The 17,547-nt window shown below is 39.5% G+C and overlaps 1 protein-coding gene and 1 long non-coding RNA gene across 4 annotated transcripts in view; one reads left to right on the forward strand and one right to left on the reverse strand.

The window, feature by feature from the left end:
* ATP2C1 (ATPase secretory pathway Ca2+ transporting 1) overlaps window positions 1–17,547 on the reverse strand; it is a 167,345-nt gene that overhangs the window by 138,092 nt on the left and 11,706 nt on the right. The gene's annotated exons all lie outside the window — the stretch shown is intronic.
* LOC112831887 (uncharacterized) overlaps window positions 1–17,547 on the forward strand; it is a 54,646-nt gene that overhangs the window by 3,504 nt on the left and 33,595 nt on the right. The window contains exons 2-3 of one of the 2 annotated variants that reach the window (XR_003210264.2): window positions 7,511–7,595; window positions 10,514–10,635. This is a non-coding gene — a long non-coding RNA (uncharacterized lncRNA). Of the gene's footprint in view, window positions 1–7,510; window positions 7,596–10,513; window positions 10,636–17,547 lie in introns of those variants that run through there. The other variant, XR_012380587.1, reaches the window with a different exon arrangement.

Consider the following 17,547-nt stretch of genomic DNA (forward strand, 5'->3'; position numbering starts at 1 on the left):
GTGATATTTGGGAACTTTGGTGTGTACTACCAATCTTCTGGATTGGAAGTGAGGGTAGGTGGGAGCACAGATGAGGATAAGAAAGGGAAAGGGGGACGATTGGGTGGCTCAGTAGGTTAAGCATCTGCCTTCAGCTCAGGTCATGATCCCAGGGTCCTGGGGTGGAGCCCCGCATCAGGCTCTCTGCTCAGCGGGGAGTCTGCTTCTCCCTCTGCCTCTACCACTCCCCCTGCTTGTGAGCTCTCTCTCGCTCACTCTCTTTCTCATATAAATAAGAGCTTTAAAAAAAAAAAAAAGGGAAAGAGGAAGAGCAAAGTGAGTATGAGTCCCATATCCAGAAGTCATCTCTGGACTTCATTGTTTCCATGGAAAATAGACATACAATATTCCACATTATATACATGCCAAGATTTATCTTGAGGTACAAATGTACCCATTTAAAGGATAATCTGTCTAGTTTCCAAACTGGCATAATTCATCTCTGGCCCAAAATCATTGGTCTGTAGTAAATATCTAATAAAGACCTATTGAATAAATGGGTAATCCAGAAAATGGTCATCATAAATACATATATGTTGTTGAATGAATAAACATAATCCCACCTTTTTTTTTAATATTTTATTTATTTGTCAGAGAGAGAGCGCACAAGCAGGGGAAGCAGCAGGCAACAGGAGAAGCAGGCTCCCCGCTGAGCAGGGAGCCCGATGTGGGACTCGATCCCAGGACCCTGGGATCAAGACCTGAGCTAAAGACAGACGCTTAGCGACCCAGGCGTCTCCCCACCATTTTATTTTTTAAACATAATCCCACCTTTGACTTTGCTACTTGCTACCTGTGATCAAACTAAAACATGAGCTTCTACTTTCCTGTAAAGCAAAGAATTAAGGAATTTTCCAAGATTTAAAATTGAACTTAAATCTCCCAACCACAAAGGGGTTAACTAGTACAACTTGGTCTAAACAGGAATAAGTCCTAATTATTGTAGGAAGTATTAAAAATTGAGCACTACTCAAAGCAGATGAAATTTCACACCCAGATTTTGAGCCAGGTAACCATTTGAAATTAAAAGATAACGATGTTGAGGTGGCTGCTTCCATGCACAAGATGAGCTTGTGCTTTGGGTTTTGATGGCATGTATATCAATGCATGAATGCACTATAATGTCCTGCACAGTCTTTGGTTATTACCTTAAGTATCCAGGAATCTACTCTTCATTCTTGGACAAGACAGCTTGGAGACTAGATATAAGCAACAGGCCTTAGAATAGCCAACTACGTTAAGTTGCCACTGGCCAGCATTCTCCTCATTTTGTAAGCTTTGCAGATAAGTTGGTTGTCATAAATTAGTTGAAACTATCAGACAGATTCCGTATTATATCTGCTGGCCCCTTGCTGTGTTGGCAGTAATAGCCTGGGCCCCCTATGTCCATTTAAATCCTCAATTTCACATCAGAAACATTTTCAATCTCTGTATACTGTGTTGCACACCGGAGAGAGCTTTGGGAAAGGTTGCATTTCCTTAGACTACCAAAATGGTACATTTTGCACTTAAAAGTTTTCTACCCCACCATTTTCTAGAAGTCAAATATTTTTTGCAAAGCTTGCATCTTTGCCTGAACTTGTCCCAAGTCCAGGCCCCCTGAAGAAATCATCTCTCTCCACTGTGCTTCCTATTGTGAGAACAAATGAGAAAAAAGGCACAAAAATGCCATTATGATAATAAATTAGAGAGGGAGATCAACAGCACAGAAATTGCCCAAGGTTTTATGAGGATTCTGAAGTTTAGCCCTGGACAGTCATGCAAGTCTACATACCATATTCCTATTGAGCATACTACACAAAATAGGGAACCCACACCAAAGAGATGGTTTATGAAACAGCTAACAGAGAAAGGAGAAATGCAGTTTGGCAAGATGGTTTATAAGATAGATGATAGAGAAGGAGAATTACAAATTGGCAGAAAGGAGTTCTTGCAACACAAGCAAATTGTTAAATCTTCAAGTTAGAAAATTCATCATTACAAATAGTGATCAGATGGGAAAATAGATTAGCAGGATTTATATATACCCTCAGACAACTTTATTTTTGCTTTCTTGGTTATAAAAGGCAAGGTTTATGTAGCCTATTTCAGAAGATATTAAAAATAACAATATTGCCAAAAAAAAATAACAATATTGCCAAATATTCTATATTTGGGGGTTTAAGAAAGTGGGGATTTGGGGGTGCCTGGATGGCTCAGTCATTAAGTGTCTGCCTTCGGCTCAGGTCATGGTCCCAGGGTCCTGGGATCAAGCCCCATATCGGGCTCCCTGCTCCTCAGGAAGCCTGCTTCTCCCTCCCCCACTCCCCATGCTTGTGTTTCTTCTCTTACTGTGTCTCTCTCTGTCAAATAAATAAAATCTTTTTTTAAAAAAATGGGGATTCTGGAAAGAAAGGGGGAAAAAGCTTTATACAGGCCAGGAACAAATAAGCTGAAGTGCAAATCTGGGGCTTGAACTGGCCCAAGCAGTTCCTAGTTCAAACAGTTGAATGCAAAACTATTTTCTAAGAAACTGCTACCTCAACCATAGGAATACTGTTATTCAAAATGAGCCGCGTCCCTCTCTAGAATATTGAACAGGAAGCTGACAGACTAAAAATGGCATCAGGCCCTATGAGGAGAGCAAAAGGAACTCTCTGTTACATTCCAAATGATAAAGTACATCTTGTAATGAATGTTACCAGTGATCCTCAAACATCCATTCCTCTCCAGGATCATTAGTCAAAATTAGTGTTTCTCAAAGTGTGGCCCCAACTACCAGCAGCATCAGCATCACTTGGGAACTCATTAGCAATGCAGATTATCAGATCCCACTCAGACCTACTGAGTCAGAAATTCTGGGTGGTTGGACTCCACAATCTGTGATTTAACAAGCCTTCCCCGTAATTTTGAATGTTTAGAAGTGCTGCGGCCACCTCATTACCCCACCTACCCCTCTTCCTCCAAAAAGCCAACACCAAGGATGGCAAAGCAGTGATCAGAGGAAGCCAAGTCCTTTAATGCATAATTAACCTAACAAATGAGCCAATCCTGGAGACTGTCCTACCACAGAATGTCCTTTAATATGAGATAATAAACAAATTATATTTTCTGTTTCTTGCAGCTGGAAGCATCCTAATTGATAGAGTCTTAAATGAGAAAAAGTCAGTTTGCTTTAGATAAAATATTATTTGGTTGGCTGCTCTGATACAAGTTAAAAGAATTCAAAATACTATGACATATGCAAATGATAAAATGTTAAAGTACTTTAAATAGTAAAGGCAATGTTAATCAATGGGAAGTTACAGAATAAGATGTAAGTAAAAAAAAAACTGAACAAGGGGGTATTGTCTGTTTTTTAAATTAGGTGATTTCCATATTAGTATATAAAGTTTAAAAATGGCTATTAATTTCAGAAACTCCTTTGACAAAGTTTACTTATTACTAATCAGGAGTATTTTTAAATTACGCTATTCTGCATGTTATTCTTGAAAACTAGTTAGATTTCAGAATTTTTATTTTCTTATATAGTTGTGTGCCCTAGACCAGACTTTCTTCTTTAATTATTTTTTCTTGTTTACTCAGCTAATGACTACTTAGTGATAGATTCTACTGTGAAATTGCTAAAATAAAATTGAGTTTGCCATAGTCATTTTTTTCCAACAAACTTGATAAAAATATTTATTATTTTGAGGTTTGCACATCAACTTGTTTCTATTTTCTGACTTAGAGCAGTTAAAAAGCTATGACATTAAGAAAAAAAACTAAACATATTCTTCCCTAGTTTAAATTATTAAATTGCTCATTTTAACCCTGAAAAGCACTTGGAAAGGTAAAGATTGCATACCTGATTAAAGAATTTGTATTATTTTTAGGGAAATGAGGATCAATTTTCACTGAACAGCTAACAAAACACATTTGTTTAGGGCTTTTCAGTTGACATTTCCATGTACATAATTAAATTTAATCCTCACAGCCCTGTAAGGTAAGCAGACTAGATCTTGTTAATTGCTTTTTATAGCTAACAAGGCTATGACTCAACACAGGTAAAGCTCTTTGAACAAGAATTTCTCAAAATTGGGAGCCTGGATGGCTCAGTCGGTTAAATGTCTGCCTTCGGCTGAGGTCATGATCCCAGGGTCCTGGGATCGAGCCCCACATTGGGCTCCTTGCTCAGCAGGAAGCCTACTTCTCCCTCTCCCTCCCGCTGCTGCTCCCTCTGTTTGTGCTCCACCCCCCCATGTCAAATAAATAAATAAAATCTTTAAAAAAAATAATAATTTCTCCCTATTCAACGTCAAAGCCAGGAGTCCAACATCCATCTTGGCTCCTATTTTCCTTAAAGCTACCTCAGTGACCTACTAAAGAATATGTGAGAAGCTGCCCTGCTTATTGAATTACCTTTTACAATTTATCATTTTGTTTTGTTGCATCTTTCAACTCAATGGGGCACCCTGAAACCTTGATGGCCATTAATTCCTGAGCTTAGGCTATCTGCCCCATAGCTCATTTGATGACATTTAAGAATGGTATTAATTAATAAGGACTTGATTTTACGACATCCTTGGTCATTGTCCACATCTATTCACTTGTTCTTATTTAACCTTTGGACACTGGGGAAATCATGCTCCAAGCAGAAGCTATTCTAGAATCCCTTGGGTTTATCTTCTCAGAGTTGAAATTACTGCTAAAATGGAAGTGTAATCCTAACAGTAAATAATTACAGACAGGCATTTTAGAGAGATTATTCAATAGATAATTGAGACAAGTTCATTAACATGCTTTATTGAAAAATCAACAAAATACATATTAAACACAAGTCGTAAGGATCTAAAAGCCACTGAACAGTATAGGAATACTCATCTTATTCCAAGTAGTAAATTTTTCTTTCTTCTGATCTTATAATTATATTTATATATCAACCAGAATAGGGGTAAGGTAAAATTGAATGATTTTGTTCTTAATGTTGAGACTTCATAATAGTTTTAGGGGATGCCTAGGTGGTTCAGTTTGTTAAGCGTCTGCCTTCATGATCCCAGGGTTTTGGGATTGAGCCCCACAGCAGGGAGCCTGCTTCTCCCTCTGCCTGCCGCTCCCCCTGCTTGTGCACACTCGCTCTCTCTCTCTCTGGCAAAAAATAAAATCTTAAAAAAAAGACTTCATATGGAGGACATACAACAATTACACCTTTTTTATATTACGTTATTTAAATCAACAATTATAATCCTCAGTTGCCACATCACTTCAATCAGTAAACAGCTACAAAAGAAGGATGTAAAAAGATAAAAACATATTTTAGATTACTCTTATGATGAGGGATAAAAGCAGGAAAATGTTCACCTTTAGCCCAGAAGGCTGACCTATAGCCTGCATAATTTTTTTCCTTTAAGTTTTATTGTTATGTTAATCCCCATACATTACATCATTAGTTTGTGATGTAGTGTTCCATGATTCATTGTTTGTGCATAACACCCAGTGCTCCACGCAGAATGTGCCCTCTTTAATACCCATCACCAGGTTAACCCATCCCCCACCCCCCTCTCCTCTAGAACCCTCAGTTTGTTTCTCAGAGTCCATCGTCTCTCATGGTTCGTCTCCCCCTCCAACTTACCCCCCTTCATTCTTCCCCTCCTGCTATCTTCTTTTTTCTTTCCTTAACATATATTGCATTATTTATTTCAGAAGTATAGATCTGTGATTCAACAGTCTTGCACAATTCACAGCACTCACCATAGCACATACCCTCCCCAATGTCTATCACCCAGCCACCCCATCAATCCCACCCCACCCCCACTCCAGCAACCCTCAGTTTGTTTCCTGAGATTAAGAATTCCTCATATCAGTGAGGTCATATGATACATGTCTTTCTCTGATTGACTTATTTCGCTCAGCGTAACACCCTCCAGTTCCATCCACGTCATTGCAAATGGCAAGATCTCATTCCTTGTAATGGCTGCATAATATTCCATTGTATGTATACCACATCTTCTTTATCCATTCATCTGTCATTGGACATCTTGGCTCTTTCCACAGTTTGGCTATTGTAGACATTGCTACTATAAACATCGGGGTGCACGTACCTCTTTGGATCCCTACATTAGTATCTTTGGGGTAAATACCCAGTAGTGCAATTGCTGGATCATATGGTAGCTCTATTTTCAACTTTTTGAGGAACCTCCATACTGTTTTCCAGAGTGGTTACACCAGCTTGCATTCCCACCAACAGTGCAGGAGGGTTCCCCTTTCTCTGCATCCCCGCCAACATCTGTCATTTCCTGACTTGTTAATTTTAGCCATTCTGACTGGTGTGAGGTGGTATCTCACTGATAGCCTGCATGATTTTGATAAGGATCAAATACATACTGGTTGCTACATATATAAAGGGTCTCATGACCGCCTGTGCATTTTACTGATAGTTAATACCAAGCTGAATGATAAGCACCAGAGAAATATTGAGAAGGCAGTTCTACAAGTAGAAATTCAAAGAAAACGTTCATGATCTAATACTCCCTACACCTCCCCCTTGAGCACTAGGCATATAACCACCAGCTTCATACAGCAAAACTACAGCTCTTTCAGCCCATAGGTCCGGTCCCTGTGCTACTTAAATAAACTTACCAAGTTGTACCATAAAACATCTCAAGAATTCTTTCTTGACCGTCTCGCTCAACACTTATGGCAAGACACTGTTCAATGACTTCTTGCATTACTAAGGATTATATAATGCTACTAGGCATAGGGCAGCTATGGTTGAAAATGGCCAGTTAGGAATCTATGAAGCTTTAAATCATCATCACTATCCCCCGGCTTTGGCAGTGACTCTCCATCTTCCAAATGGCATACGTGCTTGAGAAGGTGTAAACCCTGTCAGCTTTGATTTTTGAAAATATGCATCACCAAATGAGCTATATCGGTTTGCATCAGTGGTTCTCAAACTGTGGTCCCTACCACCCCAGGGAATTTTTTAGAAGTGCAAGTTCTGAGGTGCCACCTCAGACCTACTGAATTAGCAGCTCTAGGGGTAGGGCCCTGCATCCTATTATTTAACTAGTCCTTCAGGTGATTCCAGTGCTAAAATTTGAGCACTGATTTACAGGAAACTTAAAACTTTCATCTAAAAGTATTTTGATCATGCCAATAGTCCTCAAGTCTGAAAAATAGCGTGAGAGTATGTATCATTATTTTAAACCTTCTCCAGCATTTCCCAAAAAATGAATTAAATTCTTAAAAGAATTGCCTTAAAGTTATAGGACTCTGACCTTCTTTGAGTAGATACCTGTTGGCCTAAAATGAGTTATTCTGAATGACCCCGGGAAAGGACTATACAAGTATAAAGAGATTACATTTTTCCCCTCTTAAATAACTGTGAGCATCATATCAGCACAGCCACAGTTTGGTAGGGAGGAAAACAAAAATTAGAGAGTCAATGCACAGGCAATGGAGTTATAGTTGTGTTTCCAGCTATAAATCAGTCCTTGTTTTCTTATTTCAGGTCAGGACCTTTGGAACAATGTGTCTTTGACCAGATGTATCAACCTTAAGCAGCCTGGTTAGAGGAAAGAAGTGGGGAAAACTTCGTAAGTAGAAAATGCCTTTCTATTGAAACAGTGTATTCCTTAGAGAAATAGTTTCAGCCTTTAAAAACAAAACATTAAAAATAAAGCTGTATAACATTTCAGAGACTATAAAATTTTTTCTAAAGTACATTACACAGAAATTATATGTTGGGGTTAGAGCAAAAGGATCGTTTTTAAGACTAATGAAATAGGGTTTTACACTACTCAATTGGTGTAAACAGTTTGATTACAAACTATGCACTCATGAGACCAAAATACTTCTGTGATGTGCTTTATTTATTTTGAGATGTACTTACAGGCCATAGCCTAGTATAGTGGTAAATATTATAGGGTTTATGGTATAGGACACAATTATAAGGACTGCTTACATTAAGGGCAGTTATTTGCAGAACAAAAGAAGAGTAAAACGAATCAAGAATTTCTACTAAGGGGTGCCTGGGTGGCTCAGTCGTTAAGCATCTGCCTTTGGCTTGGGTCATGATCCCAGGGTCCTGGGATCAAGCCCCGCATCGGGCTCCCTGCTCGCGGGAAGCCTGCTTCTCCCTCTTCCACTCCCCCTGCTTCTGTTCCCTCTCCCGCTGTGTCTCTCTCTGTCAGATAAATAAATAAAATCTTTAAAAAAAGAGTTTCTACTAAGAGGATAAGGTCACCTGGGTGGGGCAGTCCTCCGTTAAGTGACCAACTCTTGATTTCGGCTCATGTCATGATCTCAGGGTTGTGAGATCGAGCCCCGTGTTGGGCTCCATACTGAGTGTGGAGTCTGCTTGAGATTCTCTTTCTCCCTCTGCCCCTCCCGCTGCTCACACACTCTCTCTCTCTCAAATAAATAAATATATCTTAAAAAAAAAGAGGATATACATGAGAAAACTGGGCATTTGAATACATCACCAAGGAGCAAAATACAGCAAAGATATCCAACGTAAAAGTGATTTTATCCAGAGACAAGTTACAGTAACTATGTTATAATTGCAGATAACAGATGAGTTTGCAATGGCTTAATTAGATCTCAATGAATTCTTAAAGACTTTCTTTAGTGCTATAATCTTTCTACGATGTAGTCTTTAACAGCAATAACATGCTTTTTCTCTATGTGTGTTAACTGCCCTGCTTGGAAGGATAGTAAATGGTGTGTTTAATATTAATTACACCAATATAGGAGTTTTGAGGTCTGTTGCATTTGCAAATTATTCCGTTACAAATAACAAGTCCTTTGCAAATATAAATGGGCGTATGGGTGGGAGACCTTTGAGATTTAATAGTATCAGAACATCTCCATCTTCATAGTGCTACTTACTGTAGAGCAAAATACACTGAAAGAACATCCTCCATCCAAGAACATCCTCTGTCTCATTCGATGGAGTTGGGAGCTCAAGCTGCTCAGAATAGGACCACATACAACATTACTTTTAAAGCCACCCTATGGCATGGACTCTTGTGTATTATGTATGGTATGAATACCATTTTTTGTGTTATACCATTCCTCCGGAACTGGATTCTCTTGGAAACCAAAGAAACTTAAATTTCAGGGCCCTTCATTTACAGAGGCCCCCTTTCAAGGCCCTTAAAGAGACTCTAACAATGTTCTCATGGTCTTATGGTTTGGTAAAATTTGCAAAGCATATTTTTACTGCAATTGATTTTAGAGTTACTCTTTTTACTGACTTTTCCTTCTTCACACTTCTCTTATCAAGCAGCATTGGGGCACCCAAGGGCAAAATTTTGGATCTGGCCTAAAAGAAGTTGAGATGGGGATACATTTAGATTTCATTTGGATTTAGTGAGGTACACAAATGTGGCTTGTAGTCCTATCTGTGTATGGTTAAGTTATTGCTGGCTGCCCTAGTAGAGAAAGGACATCCAAGAATATTTCCACTCCCTACTATTCTAAATCACAAGGCCTGAAATCTTCATATAAATGCATCTCCTGGTGCCCAGCACCTGAAGTATGTGAGTGGAGAAAGAGAGCCAGAAGCTAGTCCATGGAACTTTTCTATACTCAAATAAAAAACAAATATAAATTAACCATATTAAAGGAGATCTGGATTATTTTTTTATAATCTCTAGAGAATATGAAGTGGTGATTAAAAAAATCTGATGCCCAAAAATATAGAAACAAAACACCTTAGGATGCATTAATTATTAAAACACTTATTTTTCCAGATTTTGTGATCTCAAATTTTGTCACCCAAATTTGTAATTTGTTGTGACTTCTTATTCTATTCTAATAGCCAATTTGTCTCTAATTTAATATTTACAATTTCATGTTCTTTTTCTTAGAAGGTCCCCAAATTGAATAACTTTCAAACCTCTGTTAAAAAGGGACAGCAGGGGGTGCCTAGGTGGCTCAGATGGTTAAGCGTCTGCCTTCGGCTCAGGTCATGATCCCAGGGTCCTGGGATCGAGCCCCGCATCGGGCTCCTTGCTCAGCGGGAAGCCTGCTTCTCCCTCTCCTTCTACTGTTCCCCCTGCTTGTGCTCTCTCGCTCTCTCTGTCAAATAAATAAGTAAAATCTTCAAATAAATAAATAATAAAAATAAAAATAAAAAGGGACAGCAGGCCCAAAATGGAGTCATTTATGCTAAGTCTCATGTCACCAAACTGAGACTTAATACCCAATTTAATTATACTTTTAGCATTTCCCAGGAATGGAATGTTAAATTAGTCATCTGAAACCACCTGGTCACTATGAGGTAACAGGCCTGATAGACCCCTGCCATCCCCTGAAGGAAGATGACCTTGCCACAACCAATCTGCTTCTTTACTAGTATAACTTCCTTATCCCTTTCCCTTCTGCCTGTAAAAGTCTTTCATTTTACATATCTTCTCAGATCTAGATGGGATGCTGACCAATTCATGAATTGTTGAAGAAAGCCAGTAAAGTCTTTAAAATGTACTCAGTTGAATTTGTTTTTTAACAGATTTGTTGGCAGCAGTGGGATCCAAAGGAAATTCCTGATGGATTCTGGGATAACAAGAAACACAGTTCTTTCTTACCATTTCTGAAGGCCGTGGATAAATTCCTCTGCATTCTGATCCCTGTCATCTTTGTTTGTTTGTTTTTAATTTTATTTATTTATTTGAGAAAGAGCATGAGCTGTTGTTGTGGGGAGCAGGGGCAGTGGGGGAGAGAGAGGGATAAGCAGCCTCCCCACTTAGTGAGGAGCACGACTCAGGCCTGAGCCACCCAGCCACCCCAGTGAGTTCTGCTATCTTTGTATTGAGCTTCTTATCTAATTGTCTTTCTGTTCCAGGTCAACAGGTCAGTTTAGACAGACAAAAGGCTCTAAAAGAATGCCAGTTCTTAGCTCTCGGTTCAGTCCACAATTCCCAGTCCAGGGCTTGGCAAGTCAGTTTGAGATGGCAGAATGCTCTGTCTAGAACCCAAGTCTTTAACCCTATTTGTTCACAGTTCCTCATTTGATCGGAATCCCAGTACACAGTTCCCATTTGTTGGGGTATGCAGGTTCAGTCCTTTCCCCAGTCCCCAGTTCCATGTTGGGAATTGCTGGTGGTACATACAAGGCCTTTTATTGGCCGGTCCACAATACTATCTCTTTGGAGATGAAGAAGGACACTATATCCTACTTAAAGGGTCTATCCAACAAGAAGATCTAACAATTGTAAATATCTGTGCCCCTAACATGGGAGCAGCCAATTAGATAAGGCAATTATTAACAAAAGCAAAGAAACACATTGACAATAATACAATAATAGTGGGGGACTTTAACATCCCCCTCACTGAAATGGACAGATCATCTAAGCAAAAAATCAACAAGGAAATAAAGACTTTAAATGAAACACTGGACCAAATGGACTTCACAGACATATTCAAACATTCCATCCCAAAGCAACGGAATACACATTCTTCTCTAGTGCCCATGGAACATTCTCCAGAAGAGATCACATCCTAGGTCACAAATCAGGTCTCAACTGGTACCAAAAGATTGGGATCATTCCCTGCATATTTTCAGACCACAATGCTTTGAAACTAGAACTCAGTCACAAGAGGAAAGTCGGAAAGAACTCAAATACATGGAGGCTAAAGAGCATCCTACTAAAGAATGAATGGGTCAACCAGGAAATTAAAGAAGAATTTTAAAAATTCATGGAAACCAATAAAATGAAGACACAACTGTTCAAAATCTTTGGGATGCAGCAAAGGCAGTCCTGAGAGGAAAGTATATAGCAATACAAGCCTTTCTCAAGAAACAAGAAAGGTCTCAAATACACAACCTAACCCTACACCTAAAGGAGCTGGAGAAAAAACAGCAAATCAAGCCTAAACCCAGCAGGAGAAGAGAAATCATAAAGATCGGAGCAGAAATCAATGAACTAGAAACCAAAAGAACAGTAGAACAGATCAACGAAACTAGGAGCTGGTTCTTTGAGAGAATTAACGAGATTGATAAACCCCTGGCCAGACTTATCAAAAAGAAAACAGAAATGACCCAAATCAACAAAATCATGAATGAAAGAGGAGAGATCACAACCAACACCAAAGAAATAAAAACAATTCTAGGAACATATTATGAGCAACTCTATGCCAGCAAATTAGATAACCTGGAAGAAATGGGTGCATTCCTAGAGATGTATCAACTACCAAAATTGAACCAGGAAGAAATAGAAAACCTGAACAAACCTATAACCACTAAGGAAATTGAAGCAGTCATCAAAAATCTCCCAACAAACAAAAGCCCAGGGCCAGATGGCTTCCCAGGGGAATTCTACCAAACATTTAAAGAAGAATTAATACCTATTCTCCTGAAACTGTTCCAAAAAATAGAAATGGAAGGAAAACTTCCAAACTCATTTTATGAGGCCACCATTACCTTGATCCCAAAAACAGACAAAGACCCCATCAAAAAAGGAGAATTACAGACCAATATCCTTGATGAACATGGATGCAAAAATTCTCACCAAAATACTAGCCAATAGGATCCAACAGTACATTAAAAGGATTATTCACCATGACCAAGTGGGATTTATCCCTGGGCTGCAAGGTTGGTTCAACATCCACAGATCAATCAACGTGATACAACACATTAACAAAAGAAAGAACAAGAACCATACTGTACTCTCAATAGATGCAGAAAAAGCATTTGACAAAGTACAGCATCCCTTCTTGATCAAAACTCTTCAGAGTATAGGGATAGAGGGCACATACCTCAATATCATAAAAGCCATCTATGAAAAACTCACAGCGAATATCATTCTCAATGGGGAAAAACTGAGAGCTTTTCCCCTAAGGTCAGGAACGTGGCAGGGATATCCACTCTCACCACTGCTATTCAACATAGTATTAGAAGTCCTAGCCACAGCAATCAGACAACAAAAAGAAATCAAAGGCATCCAAATCAGCAAAGAGGAAGTCAAACTCTCACTCTTTGCAGATGATATGATACTGTATGTGGAAAACCCAAAAGACTCCACCCCAAAACTGCTAGAACTCATACAGGAATTCAGTAAAGTAGCAGGCTATAAAATCAATGCACAGAAATCAGTGGCATTCCTATACACCAACAACAAGACAGAAGAGAGACAAATCAAGGAGTCAATCCCATTTACAATTGCACCCAAAACCATAAGATACCTAGAAATAAATTTAACCAAAGAGGCAAAGGATCTGTACTCAGAAAACTGTAAAATACTCATGAAAGAAATTGAAGAAGACACAAAGAAATGGAAAAACGTTCCATGCTCATGGACTGGAAGAACAAACTTTGTGAAGATGTCAATGCTACCTAGAGCAATCTACATATTCAGTGCAATCCCCATCAAAATACCATCCACTTTTTTCAAAGAAATGGAACAAATAATCCTAAAATTTGTATGGAACCAGAAGAGACCCCGAATAGCCAGAGGAATCTTGAAAAAGAAAAGCAAAGCTGGCAGCATCACAATTCTGGACTTCCAGCTCTATTACAAAGCTGTCATCATCAAGACAGTATGGTACTGGCGCAAAAACAGACACATAGATCAATGGAGCAGAATAGAGAGCCCAGAAATGGACCCTCAACTCTATGGTCAACTCATCTTTGACAAAGCAGGAAAGAATGTCCAGTGGAAAAAAGACAGTCTCTTCAACAAATGGTGTTGGGAAAATTGGACAGCCACATGCAGAAGAATGAAACTGGACCATTTCCTTATACCACACACAAAAATAGACTCCAAATGGTTGAAAGACCTAAAGGTGAGACAGGAGGCCATCAAAATCCTAAAGGAGAACATAAGCAGCAACCTCTTTGACCTCAGCCGCAGCAACTTCTTCCTAGAAACATCCCCAAAGGCAAGGGAAGCCACGGCAAAAATGAACTATTGGGATTTCATCAAGATAAAAAGCTTTTGCACAGCAAAAGAAACAGTCCACAATACCAAAAGACAACCGACAGAATGGGAGAAAATATTTGCAAATGACATATCAGCTAAAGGGCTAGTATCCAAAATCTATAAAGAACGTATCAAACTCAACACCCAAAGAACAAATAATCCAATCAAGAAATGGGCAGAAGACATGAACAGACATTTTTCCAAAGAAGACATCCAAATGGCCAACAGACACATGAAAAAGTGCTCAACATCGCTCGGCATCAGGGAAATCCAAATCAAAACCTCAATGAGATACCACCTCACACCCGTCAGAATGGCTAAAATTAACAAATCAGGAAACGACAGATGTTGGCGGGGATGCGGAGAAAGGGGAACCCTCCTGCACTGTTGGTGGGAATGCAAGCTGGTGCAACCCCTCTGGAAAACAGTATGGAGGTTCCTCAAACAGTTGAAAATAGAGCTACCATACAATCCAGTAATTGCACTACTGGGTATTTACCCCAAAGATACAAATGTAGGGATCCGAAGGGGTACGTGCACCCTAATGTTTATAGCAGCAATGTCTACAATAGCCAAACTGTGGAAAGAGCCAAGATGTCCATCGACAGATGAATGGATAAAGAAGAAGTGGTATATATACACAATGGAATATTATGCAGCCATCAAAAGGAATGAGATCTTGCCATTTGCAACGACATGGATGGATATGGAGGGTGTTATGCTGAGTGAAATAAGTCAATCAGAGAAAGACATGTATCATATGACTTCATGGATATGAGGAATTCTTAATCTCAGGAAACAAACTGAGGGTGCTGGAGTGGTGGGGGGTGGGAGGGATGGGGTGGCTGGGTGATATACATTGGGGGGGTATGTGCTATGGTGAGCGCTGTGAATTGTGCAAGACTGTTGAATCACAGATCTGTACTTCTGAAACAAATAATGCAATATATGTTAAAGAAAAAGAAGAAGAAGAAGATAGCAGGAGGGGAAGAATGAAGGGGAGTAAGTTGGAGGGGGAGATGAACCATGAGAGACGATGGACTCTGAAAAACAAACTGAGGGTTCTAGAGGGGAGGGGGGTGGGGGGATGGGTTAACCTGGTGATGGGTATTAAAGAGGGCACATTCTGCGTGGAGCACTGGGTTATATGCACAAACAATGAATCCTGGAACACTACATCAAAAACTAATGATGTAGTGTATGGTGATTAACATAATAATAAAAAAATGAAAAAAAAATATCTCTTTGGTTAGTTCGTTATGTTAATGTTCTTGTTTGTATTGTTTTGTGTAGGTAAAGGCCACTGCTAAAGACAATCTCAGAAGCCAAAAGCCACAAAGTTGGTAGGCATGAGTTAAGCACTTAAAAGCTTTTTGAATGCTCACCACTTAATTCTAAGACTCCCATATTTGGTAAGTTGGTCACGGAAGAGGTTAGACTGACACTAGGTCACCTGCCAACTTCAAGAAAATTTCTGTGCAATAAGGTACACCGTAAAACACCCCACATCCCCCCACCTACTATCACATCCCTCTTAGGTATTAATTTGGTTCCCAGAGACCCAAGGTGTAGCTAAAGAAATAGGATCCTTAAGTTCCAAAATGGTCATTGTGCTACCTTCTAGCTCACCTGCTTATTTTATGTCTAAGAATTATGATCCCAGAATTCAGAAACTCTTGAGTATTCTTTTCATGGCCATACAGTTAGTTATTTGCATAAGTTCAGTAAGAATCTGTTCTTGTAACAGGACACCATTGGAAACACTGGTTATATTGCCAAGGCTTTGACTGGAGTGTCATATTTGAGAGAGACAAACTCAAACGGAAATTATCAGGAAGTATTCATGATTCAAAATCAGCTTCCTTTGGTAGATCACTGTTCCCCCGGCTAGGAGTAAGTGCAAATGAGGCTATGATCAGGAACCTCTCCTTAACTCTTGGAGATATTGCAGAATCTGTTGCTAATGCAATAGCTGTCCAACAAAAATCCTTAGACTCTCTGACCAAGGTTGTTCTTGATAATAGAATAGCCTTTGATTATCTTTTAGCTGAGCGAGGAGGTGTCTCTGGCAAAAACCACCGGGTGCACTCAGATTAATACTTCTGGGGAAGTTGAAACTCAGCTACATAAGATCACTGAATAAGCCACTTGGCTCAAGAAAGTGACTCCTTCAATGTGGTCTTTCTTCAACGTATGTGATTTTGATTGGTTTGAGTCCTGGGGAAACATGGCTCCAAAGTGCATTCCAGACATTGAGAATTCTCCTGCTTATAGTAATCATAGTAGCCTTCCTGTATGCTGTCTTCTCTCAAAAGCCTTTAATGCCTGATCCCAGCCACTAGCCAACAAGCAAATGATCTCCTTAAGACTTCAACATCAGAAAAGGAAGAGAATTACCAACTTAAAAAACGTGAACCTGAAGTCATGCCCTGTGACTACCACAGAGATTCAGCAGAAGGACACCACAAGGTGTAAATACCACACAGAAGATCAGCAAAAATGGCAAGAACTTCAGAAAAGTATCTAGGAGTGGCACCAATACCTTGAATTTGGATCACATCTCTCAGTTAGGTTGAAAGTCTTGTCAAAATGGGGCACTCGTTCAGAAAGGGACAACAGCACCCAAATGGAATCACTTATGCAAAGTCCATGTCATCAAACTGAGACTTAATACCCATCTTAATTACAGTTTCAGCGTCTCCGAGGAATGGAATCTTAAATCAGTCAACCTGGAATTAACTGGTCAGCACTAGTGAGGTAATCTGCCTGATAGACCTCTGCCGTCCCCTAAAGGAGATGACCTTGCCACAACCCATCTACTTTTTACTAGCCTAAGTTCCTGTCCCTCTTCCTTCTGCCTGTAAAAGTCTTTCATTTTGTACAGCTCCTCAGAGTTTTGTTTTGTTTTTTTTTAATTTTTATTTATCTGACAGAGAGAGAGACAGCGAGAGAGGGAACACAAGCAGGGGGAGTGGAAGAGGGAGAAGCAGGCTTCCCGCTGAGCAGGGAGCTTGCTGCGGGGCTCGATCCTATCAGACCTGAGCCGAAGGCAGACGCTTAACGACTGAGCCACCCAGGTGCCCCTACTCTGCAGAGCTTTTATCAGCTAGATGGGATGCTGCCCAATTCATGAATCAATGAATAAAGCCAATAAAGTCCTTAAAATGTACTCTGTTGAATTTTGTTTTTTAATACGTCTCAAAAACATGGATCTCTACCTAAGAGGATTTAAGGTATCTCCCCTGAAGAGTAGTTAAAATGGTTTTATTTTTAACCCCTCTATCCTCAAATAAATGAAATAACATCTAATACCACGGAAAGAAGAAAGAAAGGGAAGAGCGAGGGGAAGAGAAAAGGACCTATCAGTGGGAAGTATCTCACTATGAGCTAGTGAATCAGAATTTGGAGTCAGACACACCAGCAAACCTGGAGCTAAAATCTTACTGACATCACTTATGAGTATGTTCCAAGTCATCTCACTTCTTTACACCTCAGTTCTCTCATCCCTAAAGTTAGGAGATAATACCACCAATTTTGTTAAGTTACTATGAAGATTTAATGACAATGTATGTAAAAAAACTTGCCAAGTTCCTGGCACACACCAGGCATTTAATAAAACTGTAAA

This window comes from Callorhinus ursinus, unplaced genomic scaffold (genome assembly GCF_003265705.2).
Source record: "Callorhinus ursinus isolate GAN/ISIS: 27379988/994484 unplaced genomic scaffold, GSC_fseal_2.0 scaffold1, whole genome shotgun sequence".
NCBI classification, from domain to species: domain Eukaryota; kingdom Metazoa; phylum Chordata; class Mammalia; order Carnivora; family Otariidae; genus Callorhinus; species Callorhinus ursinus.